The sequence below is a fragment of the Phalangium opilio genome, unplaced genomic scaffold (genome assembly GCF_054372755.1).
Source record: "Phalangium opilio isolate 3A_F unplaced genomic scaffold, DU_Popi_V2 ptg000024l_1, whole genome shotgun sequence".
Taxonomy (NCBI): Eukaryota; Metazoa; Arthropoda; class Arachnida; order Opiliones; family Phalangiidae; genus Phalangium; species Phalangium opilio.
Genome location: NW_028324155.1, coordinates 11,728,679 through 11,746,017, shown reverse-complemented (window position 1 = coordinate 11,746,017; position 17,339 = coordinate 11,728,679). Strand labels below are relative to the sequence as shown.

The 17,339-nt window shown below is 38.0% G+C and overlaps 12 non-coding genes and 43 pseudogenes across 12 annotated transcripts; all 55 read right to left on the bottom strand.

Annotated features, from left to right (window-relative positions):
- Positions 1 to 95: 95 nt before the first annotated feature.
- LOC149693998 (5S ribosomal RNA) lies at positions 96 to 198 on the bottom strand (annotated as a pseudogene).
- Positions 199 to 334: 136 nt separating this feature from the next.
- LOC149693997 (5S ribosomal RNA) lies at positions 335 to 453 on the bottom strand (annotated as a pseudogene).
- A 137-nt stretch (positions 454 to 590) lies between these two features.
- LOC149693996 (5S ribosomal RNA) lies at positions 591 to 709 on the bottom strand (annotated as a pseudogene).
- Positions 710 to 845: 136 nt separating this feature from the next.
- On the bottom strand, positions 846 to 964 carry LOC149693995 (5S ribosomal RNA). Its single transcript, XR_016383237.1, has one exon. It is a non-coding gene; the product is annotated as a 5S ribosomal RNA (ribosomal RNA).
- Positions 965 to 1,084: 120 nt separating this feature from the next.
- LOC149693994 (5S ribosomal RNA) lies at positions 1,085 to 1,187 on the bottom strand (annotated as a pseudogene).
- Positions 1,188 to 1,324: 137 nt separating this feature from the next.
- On the bottom strand, positions 1,325 to 1,443 carry LOC149693993 (5S ribosomal RNA). The gene has a single exon (XR_016383108.1). It is a non-coding gene; the product is annotated as a 5S ribosomal RNA (ribosomal RNA).
- A 137-nt stretch (positions 1,444 to 1,580) lies between these two features.
- On the bottom strand, positions 1,581 to 1,699 carry LOC149693992 (5S ribosomal RNA). Its single transcript, XR_016383011.1, has one exon. It is a non-coding gene; the product is annotated as a 5S ribosomal RNA (ribosomal RNA).
- Positions 1,700 to 1,835: 136 nt separating this feature from the next.
- On the bottom strand, positions 1,836 to 1,954 carry LOC149693991 (5S ribosomal RNA; annotated as a pseudogene).
- Positions 1,955 to 2,091: 137 nt separating this feature from the next.
- LOC149693990 (5S ribosomal RNA) lies at positions 2,092 to 2,210 on the bottom strand (annotated as a pseudogene).
- A 121-nt stretch (positions 2,211 to 2,331) lies between these two features.
- LOC149693989 (5S ribosomal RNA) lies at positions 2,332 to 2,434 on the bottom strand (annotated as a pseudogene).
- Positions 2,435 to 2,571: 137 nt separating this feature from the next.
- Positions 2,572 to 2,690, bottom strand: LOC149693988 (5S ribosomal RNA; annotated as a pseudogene).
- A 362-nt stretch (positions 2,691 to 3,052) lies between these two features.
- Positions 3,053 to 3,171, bottom strand: LOC149693987 (5S ribosomal RNA). Its single transcript, XR_016383010.1, has one exon. It is a non-coding gene; the product is annotated as a 5S ribosomal RNA (ribosomal RNA).
- Positions 3,172 to 3,308: 137 nt separating this feature from the next.
- LOC149693986 (5S ribosomal RNA) lies at positions 3,309 to 3,427 on the bottom strand (annotated as a pseudogene).
- A 361-nt stretch (positions 3,428 to 3,788) lies between these two features.
- LOC149693985 (5S ribosomal RNA) lies at positions 3,789 to 3,907 on the bottom strand. Its single transcript, XR_016383295.1, has one exon. It is a non-coding gene; the product is annotated as a 5S ribosomal RNA (ribosomal RNA).
- A 136-nt stretch (positions 3,908 to 4,043) lies between these two features.
- LOC149693984 (5S ribosomal RNA) lies at positions 4,044 to 4,162 on the bottom strand (annotated as a pseudogene).
- A 362-nt stretch (positions 4,163 to 4,524) lies between these two features.
- Positions 4,525 to 4,643, bottom strand: LOC149693983 (5S ribosomal RNA; annotated as a pseudogene).
- A 362-nt stretch (positions 4,644 to 5,005) lies between these two features.
- LOC149693982 (5S ribosomal RNA) lies at positions 5,006 to 5,124 on the bottom strand (annotated as a pseudogene).
- Positions 5,125 to 5,485: 361 nt separating this feature from the next.
- On the bottom strand, positions 5,486 to 5,604 carry LOC149693981 (5S ribosomal RNA; annotated as a pseudogene).
- Positions 5,605 to 5,966: 362 nt separating this feature from the next.
- LOC149693980 (5S ribosomal RNA) lies at positions 5,967 to 6,085 on the bottom strand (annotated as a pseudogene).
- Positions 6,086 to 6,447: 362 nt separating this feature from the next.
- On the bottom strand, positions 6,448 to 6,566 carry LOC149693979 (5S ribosomal RNA; annotated as a pseudogene).
- Positions 6,567 to 6,703: 137 nt separating this feature from the next.
- Positions 6,704 to 6,822, bottom strand: LOC149693978 (5S ribosomal RNA; annotated as a pseudogene).
- A 136-nt stretch (positions 6,823 to 6,958) lies between these two features.
- On the bottom strand, positions 6,959 to 7,077 carry LOC149693977 (5S ribosomal RNA). The gene has a single exon (XR_016383331.1). It is a non-coding gene; the product is annotated as a 5S ribosomal RNA (ribosomal RNA).
- A 122-nt stretch (positions 7,078 to 7,199) lies between these two features.
- LOC149693976 (5S ribosomal RNA) lies at positions 7,200 to 7,302 on the bottom strand (annotated as a pseudogene).
- Positions 7,303 to 7,439: 137 nt separating this feature from the next.
- LOC149693975 (5S ribosomal RNA) lies at positions 7,440 to 7,558 on the bottom strand. Its single transcript, XR_016383009.1, has one exon. It is a non-coding gene; the product is annotated as a 5S ribosomal RNA (ribosomal RNA).
- A 137-nt stretch (positions 7,559 to 7,695) lies between these two features.
- LOC149693974 (5S ribosomal RNA) lies at positions 7,696 to 7,814 on the bottom strand (annotated as a pseudogene).
- A 122-nt stretch (positions 7,815 to 7,936) lies between these two features.
- Positions 7,937 to 8,039, bottom strand: LOC149693973 (5S ribosomal RNA; annotated as a pseudogene).
- Positions 8,040 to 8,176: 137 nt separating this feature from the next.
- Positions 8,177 to 8,295, bottom strand: LOC149693972 (5S ribosomal RNA; annotated as a pseudogene).
- A 137-nt stretch (positions 8,296 to 8,432) lies between these two features.
- LOC149693971 (5S ribosomal RNA) lies at positions 8,433 to 8,551 on the bottom strand (annotated as a pseudogene).
- A 122-nt stretch (positions 8,552 to 8,673) lies between these two features.
- Positions 8,674 to 8,776, bottom strand: LOC149693970 (5S ribosomal RNA; annotated as a pseudogene).
- A 137-nt stretch (positions 8,777 to 8,913) lies between these two features.
- On the bottom strand, positions 8,914 to 9,032 carry LOC149693969 (5S ribosomal RNA). The gene has a single exon (XR_016383330.1). It is a non-coding gene; the product is annotated as a 5S ribosomal RNA (ribosomal RNA).
- Positions 9,033 to 9,154: 122 nt separating this feature from the next.
- Positions 9,155 to 9,257, bottom strand: LOC149693968 (5S ribosomal RNA; annotated as a pseudogene).
- Positions 9,258 to 9,394: 137 nt separating this feature from the next.
- LOC149693967 (5S ribosomal RNA) lies at positions 9,395 to 9,513 on the bottom strand. The gene has a single exon (XR_016383329.1). It is a non-coding gene; the product is annotated as a 5S ribosomal RNA (ribosomal RNA).
- Positions 9,514 to 9,635: 122 nt separating this feature from the next.
- LOC149693966 (5S ribosomal RNA) lies at positions 9,636 to 9,738 on the bottom strand (annotated as a pseudogene).
- Positions 9,739 to 9,875: 137 nt separating this feature from the next.
- LOC149693965 (5S ribosomal RNA) lies at positions 9,876 to 9,994 on the bottom strand (annotated as a pseudogene).
- A 137-nt stretch (positions 9,995 to 10,131) lies between these two features.
- Positions 10,132 to 10,250, bottom strand: LOC149693964 (5S ribosomal RNA; annotated as a pseudogene).
- Positions 10,251 to 10,387: 137 nt separating this feature from the next.
- Positions 10,388 to 10,506, bottom strand: LOC149693963 (5S ribosomal RNA; annotated as a pseudogene).
- A 121-nt stretch (positions 10,507 to 10,627) lies between these two features.
- On the bottom strand, positions 10,628 to 10,730 carry LOC149693962 (5S ribosomal RNA; annotated as a pseudogene).
- A 137-nt stretch (positions 10,731 to 10,867) lies between these two features.
- LOC149693961 (5S ribosomal RNA) lies at positions 10,868 to 10,986 on the bottom strand. Its single transcript, XR_016382963.1, has one exon. It is a non-coding gene; the product is annotated as a 5S ribosomal RNA (ribosomal RNA).
- A 137-nt stretch (positions 10,987 to 11,123) lies between these two features.
- Positions 11,124 to 11,242, bottom strand: LOC149693960 (5S ribosomal RNA; annotated as a pseudogene).
- A 132-nt stretch (positions 11,243 to 11,374) lies between these two features.
- LOC149693959 (5S ribosomal RNA) lies at positions 11,375 to 11,492 on the bottom strand. The gene has a single exon (XR_016383361.1). It is a non-coding gene; the product is annotated as a 5S ribosomal RNA (ribosomal RNA).
- Positions 11,493 to 11,629: 137 nt separating this feature from the next.
- Positions 11,630 to 11,748, bottom strand: LOC149693958 (5S ribosomal RNA; annotated as a pseudogene).
- A 363-nt stretch (positions 11,749 to 12,111) lies between these two features.
- On the bottom strand, positions 12,112 to 12,231 carry LOC149693957 (5S ribosomal RNA; annotated as a pseudogene).
- Positions 12,232 to 12,368: 137 nt separating this feature from the next.
- LOC149693956 (5S ribosomal RNA) lies at positions 12,369 to 12,487 on the bottom strand (annotated as a pseudogene).
- A 359-nt stretch (positions 12,488 to 12,846) lies between these two features.
- Positions 12,847 to 12,965, bottom strand: LOC149693955 (5S ribosomal RNA; annotated as a pseudogene).
- A 362-nt stretch (positions 12,966 to 13,327) lies between these two features.
- Positions 13,328 to 13,446, bottom strand: LOC149693954 (5S ribosomal RNA; annotated as a pseudogene).
- A 361-nt stretch (positions 13,447 to 13,807) lies between these two features.
- Positions 13,808 to 13,926, bottom strand: LOC149693953 (5S ribosomal RNA). Its single transcript, XR_016383294.1, has one exon. It is a non-coding gene; the product is annotated as a 5S ribosomal RNA (ribosomal RNA).
- Positions 13,927 to 14,061: 135 nt separating this feature from the next.
- On the bottom strand, positions 14,062 to 14,180 carry LOC149693952 (5S ribosomal RNA; annotated as a pseudogene).
- Positions 14,181 to 14,542: 362 nt separating this feature from the next.
- On the bottom strand, positions 14,543 to 14,661 carry LOC149693951 (5S ribosomal RNA; annotated as a pseudogene).
- Positions 14,662 to 15,023: 362 nt separating this feature from the next.
- On the bottom strand, positions 15,024 to 15,142 carry LOC149693950 (5S ribosomal RNA; annotated as a pseudogene).
- Positions 15,143 to 15,504: 362 nt separating this feature from the next.
- Positions 15,505 to 15,623, bottom strand: LOC149693949 (5S ribosomal RNA; annotated as a pseudogene).
- A 135-nt stretch (positions 15,624 to 15,758) lies between these two features.
- Positions 15,759 to 15,877, bottom strand: LOC149693948 (5S ribosomal RNA; annotated as a pseudogene).
- Positions 15,878 to 16,238: 361 nt separating this feature from the next.
- LOC149693947 (5S ribosomal RNA) lies at positions 16,239 to 16,357 on the bottom strand (annotated as a pseudogene).
- Positions 16,358 to 16,478: 121 nt separating this feature from the next.
- LOC149693946 (5S ribosomal RNA) lies at positions 16,479 to 16,597 on the bottom strand (annotated as a pseudogene).
- Positions 16,598 to 16,732: 135 nt separating this feature from the next.
- LOC149693945 (5S ribosomal RNA) lies at positions 16,733 to 16,851 on the bottom strand (annotated as a pseudogene).
- A 362-nt stretch (positions 16,852 to 17,213) lies between these two features.
- On the bottom strand, positions 17,214 to 17,332 carry LOC149693944 (5S ribosomal RNA; annotated as a pseudogene).
- Between the last annotated feature and the right edge of the window lie 7 nt (positions 17,333 to 17,339).

Genomic DNA, 17,339 nt, shown 5'->3' with positions numbered 1-17,339 from the left:
TTAATTAACCTTCATCTTTATAAATCAATAAGAAAAAGAAGATGTTTGCTTTTTTCATATCTCATGGAATTTAAAAGAGGAAATAAAAGTGAAAAAGCCAACGGCACGCAAAGTTTCCAAGTACTGACTGCGCTCGACGCTGCTTAACTTCGGTGATCGGACGAGAACCGGTGTTTTCAGCGTGATATGGCCGTTGCCGAGAGTGCTAGATAATAATTCGAATTTAAAATAAGTGAGACAAATTAACCATCATCTTTTTAAAACAATAACAAAAAGAAAATATGTTTGCTTTTTTCATATCTATTGATTTTAAAAGAGGAAAAAAAAGTGAAAAAGCCAACGGCACGCAGTGTTCCTAAGTGGTCTCCCTCCCAAGTACTGACTGCGCTCGACGCTGCTTAACTTCGGTGATCCGACGAGAACCGGTGTTTTCAGCGTGATATTGCCGTAGCCGACAGTGCTAGATAATAATTCGAATTTAAATTAAGTGAGACAAATTGACCTTCATCTTTTTAAAACAATAACAAAAAGAAAATATGTTTGCTTTTTTCATATCTATAGGAATTTAAAAGAGGAAAAAAAAGTGAAAAAGTCAACGGCACCCAGTTTTCCTAAGTGGTCTCCCTCGCAAGTACTGACTGCGCTCGACGCTGCTTAACTTCGGTGATCCGACGAGAACCGGTGTTTTCAGCGTGATATGGCCGTTGCCGAGAGTGCTATTTAATAATTCGAATTTAAATTAAGTGAGACAAATTAACCTTCATCTTTTTAAAACAATAACAAAAAGAAAATATGTTGGCTTTTTTCATATCTATTGGAATTTAAAAGAGGAAAAAAAGTGAAAAAGCCAACGGCACGCAGTGTTCCTAAGTGGTCTCCCTCCCATGTACTGACTGCGCTCGACGCTGCTTAACTTCGGTGATCGGACGAGAACCGGTGTTTTCAGCGTGATATGGCCGTTGCCGAGAGTGCTAGATAATAATTCGAATTTAATTAACCTTCATCTTTATAAATCAATAAGAAAAAGAAGATGTTTGCTTTTTTCATATCTCATGGAATTTAAAAGAGGAAATAAAAGTGAAAAAGCCAACGGCACGCAAAGTTTCCAAGTACTGACTGCGCTCGACGCTGCTTAACTTCGGTGATCGGACGAGAACCGGTGTTTTCAGCGTGATATGGCCGTTGCCGAGAGTGCTAGATAATAATTCGAATTTAAATTAAGTGAGACAAATTAACCATCATCTTTTTAAAACAATAACAAAAAGAAAATATGTTTGCTTTTTTCATATCTTTTGGAATTTAAAAGAGGAAAAAAAAGTGAAAAAGCCAACGGCACAAAGTGTTCCTAAGTGGTCTCCCTCCCAAGTACTGACTGCGCTCGACGCTGCTTAACTTCGGTGATCGGACGAGAACCGGTGTTTTCAGCGTGATATGGCCGTTGCCGAGAGTGCTATTTAATAATTCGAATTTAAATTAAGTGAGACAAATTAACCTTCATCTTTTTAAAACAATAACAAAAAGAAAATATGTTTGCTTTTTTCATATCTATTGGAATTTAAAAGAGGAAAAAAAAGTGAAAAAGCCAACGGCACGCAGTGTTCCTAAGTGGTCTCCCTCCCAAGTACTGACTGCGCTCGACGCTGCTTAACTTCGGTGATCGGACGAGAACCGGTGTTTTCAGCGTGATATGGCCGTTGCCGAGAGTGCTAGATAATAATTCGAATTTAAATTAAGTGAGACAAATTAACCATCATCTTTTTAAAACAATAACAAAAAGAAAATATGTTTGCTTTTTTCATATCTATTGGAATTTAAAAGAGGAAAAAAAGTGAAAAAGCCAACGGCACGCAGTGTTCCTAAGTGGTCTCCCTCCCAAGTACTGACTGCGCTCGACGCTGCTTAACTTCGCTGATCCGACGAGAACCGGTGTTTTCAGCGTGATATGGCCTATGCCAAGAGTGCTAGATAATAATTCGAATTTAAATTAAGTGAGACAAATTGACCTTCATCATTTTAAAACAATAACAAAAAGAAAACATGTTTGCTTTTTTCATATCTATTAAAATTTAAAAGAGGAAAAAAAAGTGAAAAAGCCAACGAAACGCAGTGTTCCTAAGTGGTCTCCCTCCCAAGTACTCAATGCGCTCGACGCTCCTTAACTTCGGTGATCGGACGAGAACCGGTGTTTTCAGCGTGATATGGCCGTTGCCGAGAGTGCTATTTAATAATTTGAATTTAAAAACCTTCATCTTTATAAAACAATAACAAAAAGAAGATATGTTTGCTTTTTTCATATCTGATGGAATTTAAAAGAGGAAATAAAAGTGAAAAAGCCAACGGCACGCAGAGTTTCCAAGTACTGACTGCGCTCGACGCTGCTTAACTTCGGTGATCGGACGAGAACCGGTGTCTTCAGCGTGATATGGCCGTTGCCGAGAGTGCTAGATGATAATTCGAATTTAAACTAAGTGAGACAAATTAACCATCATCTTTTTAAAACAATAACAAAAAGAAAATATGTTTGCTTTTTTCATATCTATTGGAATTTAAAAGAGGAAAAAAAAGTGAAAAAGCCAACGGCACGCAGTGTTCCTAAGTGGTCTCCCTCCCAAGTACTGACTGCGCTCGACGCTGCTTAACTTCGGTGATCGGACGAGAACCTGTGCTTTCAGCGTGACATGGCCGTTGCCGAGAGTGCTATTTAATAATTTGAATTTAATTAACCTTCATCTTTAAAAATCAATAAAAAAAAGAAGATATGTTTGCTTTTTTCATATCTGATGGAATTTAAAAGAGGAAATAAAAGTGAAAAAGCCAACGGCACGCAAAGTTTCCAAGTACTGACTGCGTTCGACGCTGCTTAACTTCGGTGATCGGACGAGAACCGGTGTTTTCAGCGTGATATGGCAGTTGCCGAGAGTGCTAGATAATAATTCGAATTTAAACTAAGTGAGACAAATTAACCATCATCTTTTTAAAACAATAACAAAAAAAAAATATGTTTGCTTTTTTTATATCTATTGGATTTTAAATGAGGAAAAAAAAGTGAAAAAGCCAACGGCACGCAGTGTTCCTAAGTGGTCTCCCTCCCAAGTACTGACTGCGCTCGACGCTGCTTAACTTCGGTGATCGGACGAGAACCGGTGTTTTCAGCGTGATATGGCCGTTGCCGAGAGTGCTTATTAATAATTCGAATTTAAATTAAGTGAGACAAATTAACCTTCATCTTCTTAAAACAATAACAAAAAGAAAATATGTTGGCTTTTTTCATATCTATTGGAATTTAAAAGAGGAAAAAAAAGTGAAAAAGCCAACGGCACGCAGTGTTCCTAAGTGGTCTCCCTCCCAAGTACTGACTGCGCTCGACGCTGCTTATTTTCGATGATCGGACGAGAACCGGTGTATTCAGCGTGATATGGCCGTTGCCGAGAGTGCTTGTTAATAATTTGAATTTAATTCACTTTCATCTTTATAAAACAATATCAAAAAGAAGATATGTTTGCTTTTTACATATCTGGTGGAATTTAAAAGAGGAAACAAAAAGGAAAAAGCCAAAGGCACGCAGTGTTCCCAAGTACAGACTGCGCTCGACGCTGCTTAACTTCGGTGATCGGACAAGAACCGTTTTTTCAGCGTGATATGGCCGTTGCCGAGAGTGCTAGTTAATAATTCGAATTTGAATTAAGTGAGACAAATTAACCTTCATCTTTTTAAAACAATAACAAAAAGAAAATATGTTTGCTTTTTTGAAATTTATTGGAATATAAAAGTGGAAAAAAAAGAGAAAAAGCCAACGGCACGCAGTGTTCCTAAGTGGTCTCCCTCCCAAGTACTGACTGCGCTCGACGCTGCTTAACTTCGGTGATCGGACGAGAACCGGTGTTTTCAGCGTGATATGTCCGTTGCCCAGAGTGCTATTTAATAATTCGAATTTAAATTAAGTGAGACAAATTAACCTTCATCATTTTAAAACAGTAACAAAAAGAAAATAAGTTTGCTTTTTCCATATCTATTGGAATTTAAAAGTGGAAAAAAAAGTGAAAAACCAACGGCACGCAGTGTTCCTAAGAGGTCTCCCTCCCAAGTACTGACTGCGATCGACGCTGCTTAGCTTCGATGATCGGACGAGAACCGGTGTTGTCAGCGTGATATGGCCGTTGCCGAGAGTGCTATTTAATAATTTGAATTTAATTAACCTTCATCTTTATAAAACAATATCAAAAAGAAGATATTTTTGCTTTTAACATATCTGGTGGAATTTAAAAGAGGAAACAAAAGTGAAAAAGCCAACGGCACGCAGAGTTTCCAATTACTGACTGCGCTCGACGATGCTTAACTTCGGTGATAGGACAAGAACCGGTGTTTTCAACGTGATATGGCCGTTGCCGAGAGTGCTAGTTAATAATTCGAATTTAAATTAAGTGAGACAACTTAACCTTCATCTTTTTAAAACAATAACAAAAAGAAAATAAGTTTGCTTTTTTCATATCTATTGGAATTTAAAACAGGAAAAAAAAGTGAAAAAGCCAACGGCACGCAGAATTCCCAAGTGGTCTGTCTCCCAAGTACTGACTGCGCTCGACGCTGCTTAACTTCGGTGATCGGACGAGAACCGGTGTTTTCAGCGTGATATGGCCGTTGCCGAGAGTGCTATTTAATAATTTGAATTTAATTAACCTTCATCTTTATAAAACAATATCAAAAAGAAGATATTTTTGCTTTTAACATATCTGGTGGAATTTAAAAGAGGAAACAAAAGTGAAAAAGCCAACGGCACGCAGAGTTTCCAATTACTGACTGCGCTCGACGATGCTTAACTTCGGTGATAGGACAAGAACCGGTGTTTTCAACGTGATATGGCCGTTGCCGAGAGTGCTAGTTAATAATTCGAATTTAAATTAAGTGAGACAACTTAACCTTCATCTTTTTAAAACAATAACAAAAAGAAAATAAGTTTGCTTTTTTCATATCTATTGGAATTTAAAACAGGAAAAAAAAGTGAAAAAGCCAACGGCACGCAGAATTCCCAAGTGGTCTGTCTCCCAAGTACTGACTGCGCTCGACGCTGCTTAACTTCGGTGATCGGACGAGAACCGGTGTTTTCAGCGTGATATGGCCGTTGCCGAGAGTGCTATTTAATAATTTGAATTTAATTAACCTTCATCTTTATAAAACAATATCAAAAAGAAGATATTTTTGCTTTTTACATATCTGGTGGAATTTAAAAGAGGAAACAAAAGTGAAAAAGCCAACGGCACGCAGAGTTTCCAATTACTGACTGCGCTCGACGCTGCTTAACTTCGGTGATAGGACAAGAACCGGTGTTTTCAACGTGATATGGCCGTTGCCGAGAGTGCTAGTTAATAATTCGAATTTAAATTAAGTGAGACAAATTAACCTTCATCTTTTTAAAACAATGACAAAAAGAAAATAAGTTTGCTTTTTTCATATCTATTGGAATTTAAAAGTGGAAAAAAAAGTGAAAAACCAACGGCACGCAGTGTTCCTAAGAGGTCTCCCTCCCAAGTACTGACTGCGATCGACGCTGCTTAGCTTCGATGATCGGACGAGAACCGGTGTTGTCAGCGTGATATGGCCGTTGCCGAGAGTGCTATTTAATAATTTGAATTTAATTAACCTTCATCTTTATAAAACAATATCAAAAAGAAGATATTTTTGCTTTTTACATATCTGGTGGAATTTAAAAGAGGAAACAAAAGTGAAAAAGCCAACGGCACGCAGAGTTTCCAATTACTGACTGCGCTCGACGCTGCTTAACTTCGGTGATAGGACAAGAACCGGTGTTTTCAACGTGATATGGCCGTTGCCGAGAGTGTTAGTTAATAATTCGAATTTAAATTAAGTGAGACAAATTAACCTTCATCTTTTTAAAACAATAACAAAAAGAAAATAAGTTTGCTTTTTTCATATCTATTGGAATTTAAAACAGGAAAAAAAAGTGAAAAAGCCAACGGCACGCAGAATTCCCAAGTGGTCTGTCTCCCAAGTACTGACTGCGCTCGACGCTGCTTAACTTCGGTGATCGGACGAGAACCGGTGTTTTCAGCGTGATATGGCCGTTGCCGAGAGTGCTTGTTAATAATTTGAATTTAATTCACTTTCATCTTTATAAAACAATATCAAAAAGAAGATATGTTTGCTTTTTACATATCTGGTGGAATTTAAAAGAGGAAACAAAAAGGAAAAAGCCAAAGGCACGCAGTGTTCCCAAGTACAGACTGCGCTCGACGCTGCTTAACTTCGGTGATCCGACGAGAACCGGTGTTTTCAGCGTGATATTGCCGTTGCCGACAGTGCTAGATAATAATTCGAATTTAAATTAAGTGAGACAAATTGACCTTCATCTTTTTAAAACAATAACAAAAAGAAAATATGTTTGCTTTTTTCATATCTATAGGAATTTAAAAGAGGAAACAAAAGTGAAAAAGTCAACGGCACCCAGTTTTCCTAAGTGGTCTCCCTCGCAAGTACTGACTGCGCTCGACGCTGCTTAACTTCGGTGATCGGACGAGAACCGGTGTTTTCAGCGTGATATGGCCGTTGCCGAGAGTGCTATTTAATAATTCGAATTTAAATTAAGTGAGACAAATTAACCTTCATCTTTTTAAAGCAATAACAAAAAGAAAATATGTTGGCTTTTTTCATATCTATTGGAATTTAAAAGAGGAAAAAAAAGTGAAAAAGCCAACGGCGCGCAGTGTTCCTAAGTGGTCTCCCTCCCAAGTACTGACTGCGCTCGACGCCGCTTAACTTCGGTGATCCGACGAGAACCGGTGTTTTCAGCGTGATATGGCCGTTGCCGAGAGTGCTAGATAATAATTCGAACTTAAATTAAGTGAGACAAATTGACCTTCATCTTTTTAAAACAATAACAAAAAGAAAATATGGTTGCTTTTTTCATATCTATAGGAATTTAAAAGAGGAAAAAAAGTGAAAAAGCCAACGGCACGCAGTGTTCCTAAGTGGTCTCCCTCCCAAGTACTGACTGCGCTCGACGCTGCTTAACTTCGGTTATCGGACGAGAACCGGTGTTTTCAGCGTGATATGGCCGTTGCCGAGAGTGCTATTTAAAAATTCGAATTTAATTAACCTTCATCTTTATAAATCAATAAGAAAAAGAAGATATGTTTGCTTTTTTCATATCTCATGGAATTTAAAAGAGGAAATAAAAGTGAAAAAGCCAACGGCACGCAAAGTTTCCAAGTACTGACTGCGCTCGACGCTGCTTAACTTCGGTGATCGGACGAGAACCGGTGTTTTCAGCGTGATATGGCCGTTGCCGAGAGTGCTAGATAATAATTCGAATTTAAATTAAGTGAGACAAATTAACCATCATCTTTTTAAAACAATAACAAAAAGAAAATATGTTTGCTTTTTTCATATCTATTGGAATTTAAAAGAGGAAAAAAAAGTGAAAAAGCCAACGGCACGCAGTGTTCCTAAGTGGTCTCCCTCCCAAGTACTGACTGCGCTCGACGCTGCTTAACTTCGGTGATCGGACGAGAACCGGTGTTTTCAGCGTGATATGGCCGTTGCCGAGAGTGCTAGATAATAATTCGAATTTAAATTAAGTGAGACAAATTAACCATCATCTTTTTAAAACAATAACAAAAAGAAAATATGTTTGCTTTTTTCATATCTATTGGAATTTAAAAGAGGAAAAAAGAGTGAAAAAGCCAACGGCACGCAGTGTTCCTAAGTGGTCTCCCTCCCACGTACTGACTGCGCTCGACGCTGCTTAACTTCGGTTATCGGACGATAACCGGTGTTTTCAGCGTGATATGGCCGTTGCCGAGAGTGCTATTTAATAATTCGAATTTAATTGACCTTCATCTTTATAAATCAATAAGAAAAAGAAGATATGTTTGCTTTTTTCATATCTCATGGAATTTAAAAGAGGAAATAAAAGTGAAAAAATCAACGGCACGCAAAGTTTCCAAGTACTGACTGCGCTCGACGCTGCTTAACTTCGGTGATCGGACGAGAACCGGTGTTTTCAGCGTGATATGGCCGTTGCCGAGAGTGCTAGATAATAATTCGAATTTAAATTAAGTGAGACAAATTAACCATCATCTTTTTAAAACAATAACAAAAAGAAAATATGTTTGCTTTTTTCATATCTATTGGAATTTAAAAGAGGAAAAAAAAGTGAAAAAGCCAACGGCACGCAGTGTTCCTAAGTGGTCTCCCTCCCAAGTACTGGCTGCGCTCGACGCTGCTTAACTTCGCTGATCCGACGAGAACCGGTGTTTACAGCGTGATATGGCCTATGCCAAGAGTGCTATATAATAATTCGAATTTAAATTAAGTGAGACAAACTGACCTTCATCATTTTAAAACAATAACAAAAAGAAAACATGTTTGCTTTTTTCATATCTATTAAAATTTAAAAGAGGAAAAAAAAGTGAAAAAGCCAACGAAACGCAGTGTTCCTAAGTGGTCTCCCTCCCAAGTACTGACTGCGCTCGACGCTGCTTAACTTCGGTGATCGGACGAGAACCGGTGTTTTCAGCGTGATATGGCCGTTGCCGAGTGTGCTATTTAATAATTCGAATTTAATTAACCTTCATCTTTATAAATCAATAAGAAAAAGAAGATATGTTTGCTTTTTTCATATCTCATGGAATTTAAAAGAGGAAATAAAAGTGAAAAAGCCAACGGCACGCAAAGTTTCCAAGTACTGACTGCGCTCGACGCTGCTTAACTTCGGTGATCGGACGAGAACCGGTGTTTTCAGCGTGATATGGCCGTTGCCGAGAGTGCTAGATAATAATTCGAATTTAAATTAAGTGAGACAAATTAACCATCATCTTTTTAAAACAAAAACAAAAAGAAAATATGTTTGCTTTTTTCATATCTATTGGAATTTAAAAGAGGAAAAAAAAGTGAAAAAGCCAACGGCACGCAGTGTTCCTAAGTGGTCTCCCTCCCAAGTACTGACTGCGCTCGACGCTGCTTAACTTCGGTTATCGGACGAGAACCGGTGTTTTCAGCGTGATATGGCCGTTGCCGAGAGTGCTATTTAATAATTCGAATTTAATTGACCTTCATCTTTATAAATCAATAAGAAAAAGAAGATATGTTTGCTTTTTTCATATCTCATGGAATTTAAAAGAGGAAATAAAAGTGAAAAAATCAACGGCACGCAAAGTTTCCAAGTACTGACTGCGCTCGACGCTGCTTAACTTCGGTGATCGGACGAGAACCGGTGTTTTCAGCGTGATATGGCCGTTGCCGAGAGTGCTAGATAATAATTCGAATTTAAATTAAGTGAGACAAATTAACCATCATCTTTTTAAAACAATAACAAAAAGAAAATATGTTTGCTTTTTTCATATCTATTGGAATTTAAAAGAGGAAAAAAAAGTGAAAAAGCCAACGGCACGCAGTGTTCCTAAGTGGTCTCCCTCCCAAGTACTGACTGCGCTCGACGCTGCTTAACTTCGGTTATCGGACGAGAACCGGTGTTTTCAGCGTGATATGGCCGTTGCCGAGAGTGCTATTTAATAATTCGAATTTAATTGACCTTCATCTTTATAAATCAATAAGAAAAAGAAGATATGTTTGCTTTTTTCATATCTCATGGAATTTAAAAGAGGAAATAAAAGTGAAAAAATCAACGGCACGCAAAGTTTCCAAGTACTGACTGCGCTCGACGCTGCTTAACTTCGGTGATCGGACGAGAACCGGTGTTTTCAGCGTGATATGGCCGTTGCCGAGAGTGCTAGATAATAATTCGAATTTAAATTAAGTGAGACAAATTAACCATCATCTTTTTAAAACAATAACAAAAAGAAAATATGTTTGCTTTTTTCATATCTATTGGAATTTAAAAGAGGAAAGAAAAGTGAAAAAGTCAACGGCACCCAGTTTTCCTAAGTGGTCTCCCTCGCAAGTACTGACTGCGCTCGACGCTGCTTAACTTCGGTGATCGGACGAGAACCGGTGTTTTCAGCGTGATATGGCCGTTGCCGAGAGTGCTATTTAATAATTCGAATTTAAATTAAGTGAGACAAATTAACCTTCATCTTTTTAAAACAATAACAAAAAGAAAATATGTTGGCTTTTTTCATATCTATTGGAATTTAAAAGAGGAAAAAAAAGTGAAAAAGCCAACGGCACGCAGTGTTCCTAAGTGGTCTCCCTCCCAAGTACTGACTGCGCTCGACGCTGCTTAACTTCGCTGATCCGACGAGAACCGGTGTTTTCAGCGTGATATGGCCTATGCCAAGAGTGCTAGATAATAATTCGAATTTAAATTAAGTGAGACAAATTGACCTTCATCATTTTAAAACAATAACAAAAAGAAAACATGTTTGCTTTTTTCATATCTATTAAAATTTAAAAGAGGAAAAAAAAGTGTAAAAGCCAACGAAACGCAGTGTTCCTAAGTGGTCTCCCTCCCAAGTACTGACTGCGCTCGACGCTGCTTAACTTCGGTGATCGGACGAGAACCGGTGTTTTCAGCGTGATATGGCCGTTGCCGAGAGTGCTATTTAATAATTTGAATTTAAAAACCTTCATCTTTATAAAACAATAACAAAAAGAAGATATGTTTGCTTTTTTCATATCTGATGGAATTTAAAAGAGGAAATAAAAGTGAAAAAGCCAACGGCACGCAGAGTTTCCAAGTACTGACTGCGCTCGACGCTGCTTAACTTCGGTGATCGGACGAGAACCGGTGTCTTCAGCGTGATATGGCCGTTGCCGAGAGTGCTAGATGATAATTCGAATTTAAACTAAGTGAGACAAATTAACCATCATCTTTTTAAAACAATAAGAAAAAGAAAATATGTTTGCTTTTTTCATATCTATTGGAATTTAAAACAGGAAAAAAAAGTGAAAAAGCCAACGGCACGAAGTGTTCCTAAGTGGTCTCCCTCCCAAGTACTGACTGCGCTCGACGCTGCTTAACTTCGGTGATCGGACGAGAACCGGTGTTTTCAGCGTGATATGGCCGTTGCCGAGCGTGCTATTTAATAATTCGAATTTAAATTAAGTGAGACAAATTAACCTTCATCTTCTTAAAACAATAACAAAAAGAAAATATGTTGGCTTTTTTCATATCTATTGGAATTTAAAAGAGGAAAAAAAAGTGAAAAAGCCAACGGCACGCAGTTTTCCTAAGTGGTCTCCCTCCCAAGTACTGACTGCGCTCGACGCTGCTTAACTTCGGTGATCCGACGAGAACCGGGGTTTTCAGCGCGATATGGCCGTTGCCGAGAGTGCTAGATAATAATTCGAATTTAAATTAAGTGAGACAAATTGACCATCTTTTTAAAACAATAACAAAAAGAAAATATGTTTGCTTTTTTCATATCTATAGGAATTTAAAAGAGGAAAATAGTGAAAAAGCCAACGGCACGCAGTGTTCCTAAGTGGTCTCCTCCCAAGTACTGACTGCGCTCGACGCTGCTTAACTTCGGTGATCGGACGAGAACCGGTGTTTTCAGCGTGATATGGCCGTTGCCGAGAGTGCTAGATAATAATTCGAATGTAAATTAAGTGAGACAAATTAACCATCATCTTTTTAAAACAATAACAAAAAGAAAATATGTTTGCTTTTTTCATATCTATAGGAATTTAAAAGAGGAAAAAAAAGTGAAAAAGCCAACGGCACGCAGTGTTCCTAAGCGGTCTCCCTCCCAAGTACTGACTGCGCTCGACGCTGCTTAACTTCGGTGATCGGACGAGAACCGGTGTTTTGAGCGTGATATGGCCGTTGCCGAGAGTGCTATTTAATAATTTGAATTTAATTAACCTTCATCTTTATAAATCAATAAGAAAAAGAAGATATGTTTGCTTTTTTAATATCTGATGGAATTTAAAAGAGGAAATAAAAGTGAAAATGCCAACGCCACGCAAAGTTTCCAAGTACTGACTGCGCTCGACGCTGCTTAACTTCGGTGATCGGACGAGAACCGGTGTTTTCAGCGTGATATGGCCGTTGCCGAGAGTGCTATTTAATAATTCGAATTTAAACTAAGTGAGACAAATTAACCTTCATCTTTTTAAAACAATAACAAAAAGAAAATATGTTGGCTTTTTTCATATCTATTGGAATTTAAAAGAGGAAAAAAAAAGTGAAAAAGCCAACGGCACGCAGTGTTCTTAAGTGGTCTCCCTCCCAAGTACTGACTGCGCTCGACGCTGCTTATCTTCGGTGATAGGACTAGAACCGGTGTTTTTAAGCGCGATATGGCCGTTGGCGAGAGTGCTAGTTAATAATTCGAATTTAAATTAAGTGAGACAAATTAACCTTTATCTTTTTAAAACAATAACAAAAAGAAAAAATGTTTGGTTTTTTCATATCTATTGGAATTTAAAAGAGGAAAAAAAAGTGAAAAAGCCAACGGCAAGCAGTGTTCCTAAGGGGTCTCCCTCCCAAGTACTGGCTGCGATCGACGCTGCTTAACTTCGGTGATCGGAGAAGAACCGGTGTTTTCCGCTTGATATGGCCGCTGCCGAGAGTGCTATTTAATAATTTGAATTTAATTAACCTTAATCTTTATAAAACAATAACAAAAAGAAGATATGGTTGCTTTTTTATATCTGGTGGAATTTAAAAGAGGAAACAAAAAGGAAAAAGCCAAAGGCACGCAGTGTTCCCAAGTACAGACTGCGCTCGACGCTGCTTAACTTCGGTGATCGGACAAGAACCGTTTTTTCAGCGTGATATGGCCGTTGCCGAGAGTGCTAGTTAATAATTCGAATTTAAATTAAGTGAGACAAATTAAACTTCATCTTTTTAAAACAATAACAAAAAGAAAATATGTTTGCTTTTTTGAAATTTATTGGAATATAAAAGTGGAAAAAAAAGTGAAAAACCAACGGCACGCAGTGTTCCTAAGAGGTCTCCCTCCCAAGTACTGACTGCGATCGACGCTGCTTAGCTTCGATGATCGGACGAGAACCGGTGTTGTCAGCGTGATATGGCCGTTGCCGAGAGTGCTATTTAATAATTTGAATTTAATTAACCTTCATCTTTATAAAACAATATCAAAAAGAAGATATTTTTGCTTTTTACATATCTGGTGGAATTTAAAAGAGGAAACAAAAGTGAAAAAGCCAACGGCACGCAGAGTTTCCAATTACTGACTGCGCTCGACGCTGCTTAACTTCGGTGATAGGACAAGAACCGGTGTTTTCAACGTGATATGGCCGTTGCCGAGAGTGCTAGTTAATAATTCGAATTTAAATTAAGTGAGACAAATTAACCTTCATCTTTTTAAAACAATAACAAAAAGAAAATAAGTTTGCTTTTTTCATATCTATTGGAATTTAAAACAGGAAAAAAAAGTGAAAAAGCTAACGGCACGCAGAATTCCCAAGTGGTCTGTCTCCCAAGTACTGACTTCGCTCGACGCTGCTTAACTTCGGTGATCGGACGAGAACCGGTGTTTTCAGCGTGATATGGCCGTTGCCGAGAGTGCTTGTTAATAATTTGAATTTAATTCACTTTCATCTTTATAAAACAATATCAAAAAGAAGATATGTTTGCTTTTTACATATCTGGTGGAATTTAAAAGAGGAAACAAAAAGGAAAAAGCCAAAGGCACGCAGTGTTCCCAAGTACAGACTGCGCTCGACGCTGCTTAACTTCGGTGATCAGACAAGAACCGTTTTTTCAGCGTGATATGGCCGTTGCCGAGAGTGCTAGTTAATAATTCGAATTTAAATTAAGTGAGACAAATTAAACTTCATCTTTTTAAAACAATAACAAAAAGAAAATATGTTTGCTTTTTTGAAATTTATTGGAATATAAAAGTGGAAAAAAGAGAGAAAAAGCCAACGGCACGCAGTGTTCCTAAGTGGTCTCCCTCCCAAGTACTGACTGCGCTCGACGCTGCTTAACTTCGGTGATCGGACGAGAACCGGTGTTTTCAGCGTGATATGTCCGTTGCCCAGAGTGCTATTTAATAATTCGAATTTAAATTAAGTGAGACAAATTAACCTTCATCATTTTAAAACAGTAACAAAAAGAAAATAAGTTTGCTTTTTCCATATCTATTGGAATTTAAAAGTTGAAAAAAAGTGAAAAACCAACGGCACGCAGTGTTCCTAAGAGGTCTCCCTCCCAAGTACTGACTGCGATCGACGCTGCTTAGCTTCGATGATCGGACGAGAACCGGTGTTGTCAGAGTGATATGGCCGTTGCCGAGAGTGCTATTTAATAATTTGAATTTAATTAACCTTCATCTTTATAAAACAATATCAAAAAGAAGATATTTTTGCTTTTAACATATCTGGTGGAATTTAAAAGAGGAAACAAAAGTGAAAAAGCCAACGGCACGCAGAGTTTCCAATTACTGACTGCGCTCGACGATGCTTAACTTCTGTGATAGGACAAGAACCGGTGTTTTCAACGTGATATGGCCGTTGCCGAGAGTGCTAGTTAATAATTCGAATTTAAATTAAGTGAGACAAATTAACCTTCATCTTTTTAAAACAATAACAAAAAGAAAATAAGTTTGCTTTTTTCATATCTATTGGAATTTAAAACAGGAAAAAAAAGTGAAAAAGCCAACGGCACGCAGAATTCCCAAGTGGTCTGTCTCCCAAGTACTGACTGCGCTCGACGCTGCTTAACTTCGGTGATAGGACGAGAACCGGTGTTTTCAGCGTGATATGGCCGTTGCCGAGAGTGCTATTTAATAATTTGAATTTAATTAACCTTCATCTTTATAAAACAATATCAAAAAGAAGATATTTTTGCTTTTTACATATCTGGTGGAATTTAAAAGAGGAAACAAAAGTGAAAAAGCCAACGGCACGCAGAGTTTCCAATTACTGACTGCGCTCGACGCTGCTTAACTTCGGTGATAGGACAAGAACCGGTGTTTTCAACGTGATATGGCCGTTGCCGAGAGTGCTAGTTAATAATTCGAATTTAAATTAAGTGAGACAAATTAACCTTCATCTTTTTAAAACAATAACAAAAAGAAAATAAGTTTGCTTTTTTAATATCTATTGGAATTTAAAACAGGAAAAAAAAGTGAAAAAGCCAACGGCACGCAGAATTCCCAAGTGGTCTGTCTCCCAAGTACTGACTGCGCTCGACGCTGCTTAACTTCGGTGATCGGACGAGAACCGGTGTTTTCAGCGTGATATGGCCGTTGCCGAGAGTGCTATTTAATAATTTGAATTTAATTAACCTTCATCTTTATAAAACAATATCAAAAAGAAGATATTTTTGCTTTTTACATATCTGGTGGAATTTAAAGGAGGAAACAAAAGTGAAAAAGCCAACGGCACGCAGAGTTTCCAATTACTGACTGCGCTCGACGCTGCTTAACTTCGGTGATAGGACAAGAACCGGTGTTTTCAACGTGATATGGCCGTTGCCGAGAGTGCTAGTTAATAATTCGAATTTAAATTAAGTGAGACAAAATAACCTTCATCTTTTTAAAACAATAACAAAAAGAAAATAAGTTTGCTTTTTTCATATCTATTGGAATTTAAAACAGGAAAAAAAAGTGAAAAAGCCAACGGCACGCAGAATTCCCAAGTGGTCTGTCTCCCAAGTACTGACTGCGCTCGACGCTGCTTAACTTCGGTGATAGGACTAGAACCGGTGTTTTTAGCGCGATATGGCCGTTGCCGACAGTGCTAGTTTATAATTCGAACTTAAATTAAGTGAGACAAATTAACCTTCATCTTTTTAAAACAATAACAAAAAGAAAATATGTTTGCTTTTTTCATATCTATTGGATTTTAAAAGAGGAAAAAAAATTAAAAGCCAACGGCACGCAGTGTTCCTAAGTGGTCTCCCTCCCAAGTACTGACTGCGCTCGACGCTGCTTAGCTTCGATGATCGGACGAGAACCGGTGTATTCAGCGTGATATGGCCGTTGCCGAGAGTGCTTGTTAATAATTTGAATTTAATTCACTTTCATCTTTATAAAACAATATCAAAAAGAAGATATGTTTGCTTTTTACATATCTGGTGGAATTAAAAAGAGGAAACAAAAAGGAAAAAGCCAAAGGCACGCAGTGTTCCCAAGTACAGACTGCGCTCGACGCTGCTTAACTTCGGTGATCGGACAAGAACCGTTTTTTTCAGCGTGATAAGGCCGTTGCCGAGAGCGCTAGTTAATAATTCGAATTTAAATTAAGTGAGACAAATTAAACATCATCTTTTTAAAACAATGACAAAAAGAAAATAAGTTTGTTTTTTTCATATCGATTGGAATTTAAAAGAGGAAAAAAAGTGAAAAAACCAACGACAGGAAGTGTTCCTAAGTGGTCTCCCTCCCAAGTACTGACTGCGATCGACGCTGCTTAACTTCGGTGATCGGACGAGAACCGGTGTTGTCAGCGTGATATGGCCGTTGCCGAGAGTGCTATTTAATAATTTGAATTTAATTAACCTTCATCTTTATAAAACAATAACAAAAAGAAGATATGTTTGCTTTTTTCATATCTATTGGAATTTAAAAGTGGAAAAAAAAGTGAAAAACCAACGGCACGCAGTGTTCCTCAGTGGTCTCCCTCCCAAGTACAGACTGCGCTCGACGCTGCTTAACTTCGGTGATAGGACTTGAACCGGTGTTTTTAGCGCGATATGGCCGTTGCCGACAGTGCTAGTTTATAATTCGAACTTAAATTAAGTGAGACAAATTAACCTTCATCTTTTTAAAACAATAACAAAAAGAAAATGTGTTTGCTTTTTTCATATCTATTGGATTTTAAAAGAGGAAAAAAATTTAAAAGCCAACGGCACGCAGTGTTCCTAAGTGGTCTCCCTCCCAAGTACTGACTGCGCTCGACGCTGCTTAGCTTCGATTATCGGACGAGAACCGGTGTATTCAGCGTGATATGGCCGTTGCCGAGAGTGCTTGTTAATAATTTGAATTTAATTCACTTTCATCTTTATAAAACAATATCAAAAAGAAGATATGTTTGCTTTTTACATATCTGGTGGAATTTAAAAGAGGAGACAAAAAGGAAAAAGCCAAAGGCACGCAGTGTTCCCAAGTACAGACTGCGCTCGACGCTGCTTAACTTCGTTGATCGGACAAGACACGTTTTTTTCAGCGTGATATGGCCGTTGCCGAGAGTGCTAGTTAATAATTCGAATTTAAATTAAGTGAGACAAATTAAACATCATCTTTTTAAAACAATAACAAAAAGAAAATAAGTTTGTTTTTTTCATATCGATTGGAATTTAAAAGAGGAAAAAAAAGTGAAAAAACCAACGACAGGCAGTGTTCCTAAGTGGTCTCCCTCCCAAGTACTGACTGCGATCGACGCTGCTTAACTTCGGTGATCGGACGAGAACCGGTATTGTCAGCGTGATATGGCCGTTGCCGAGAGTG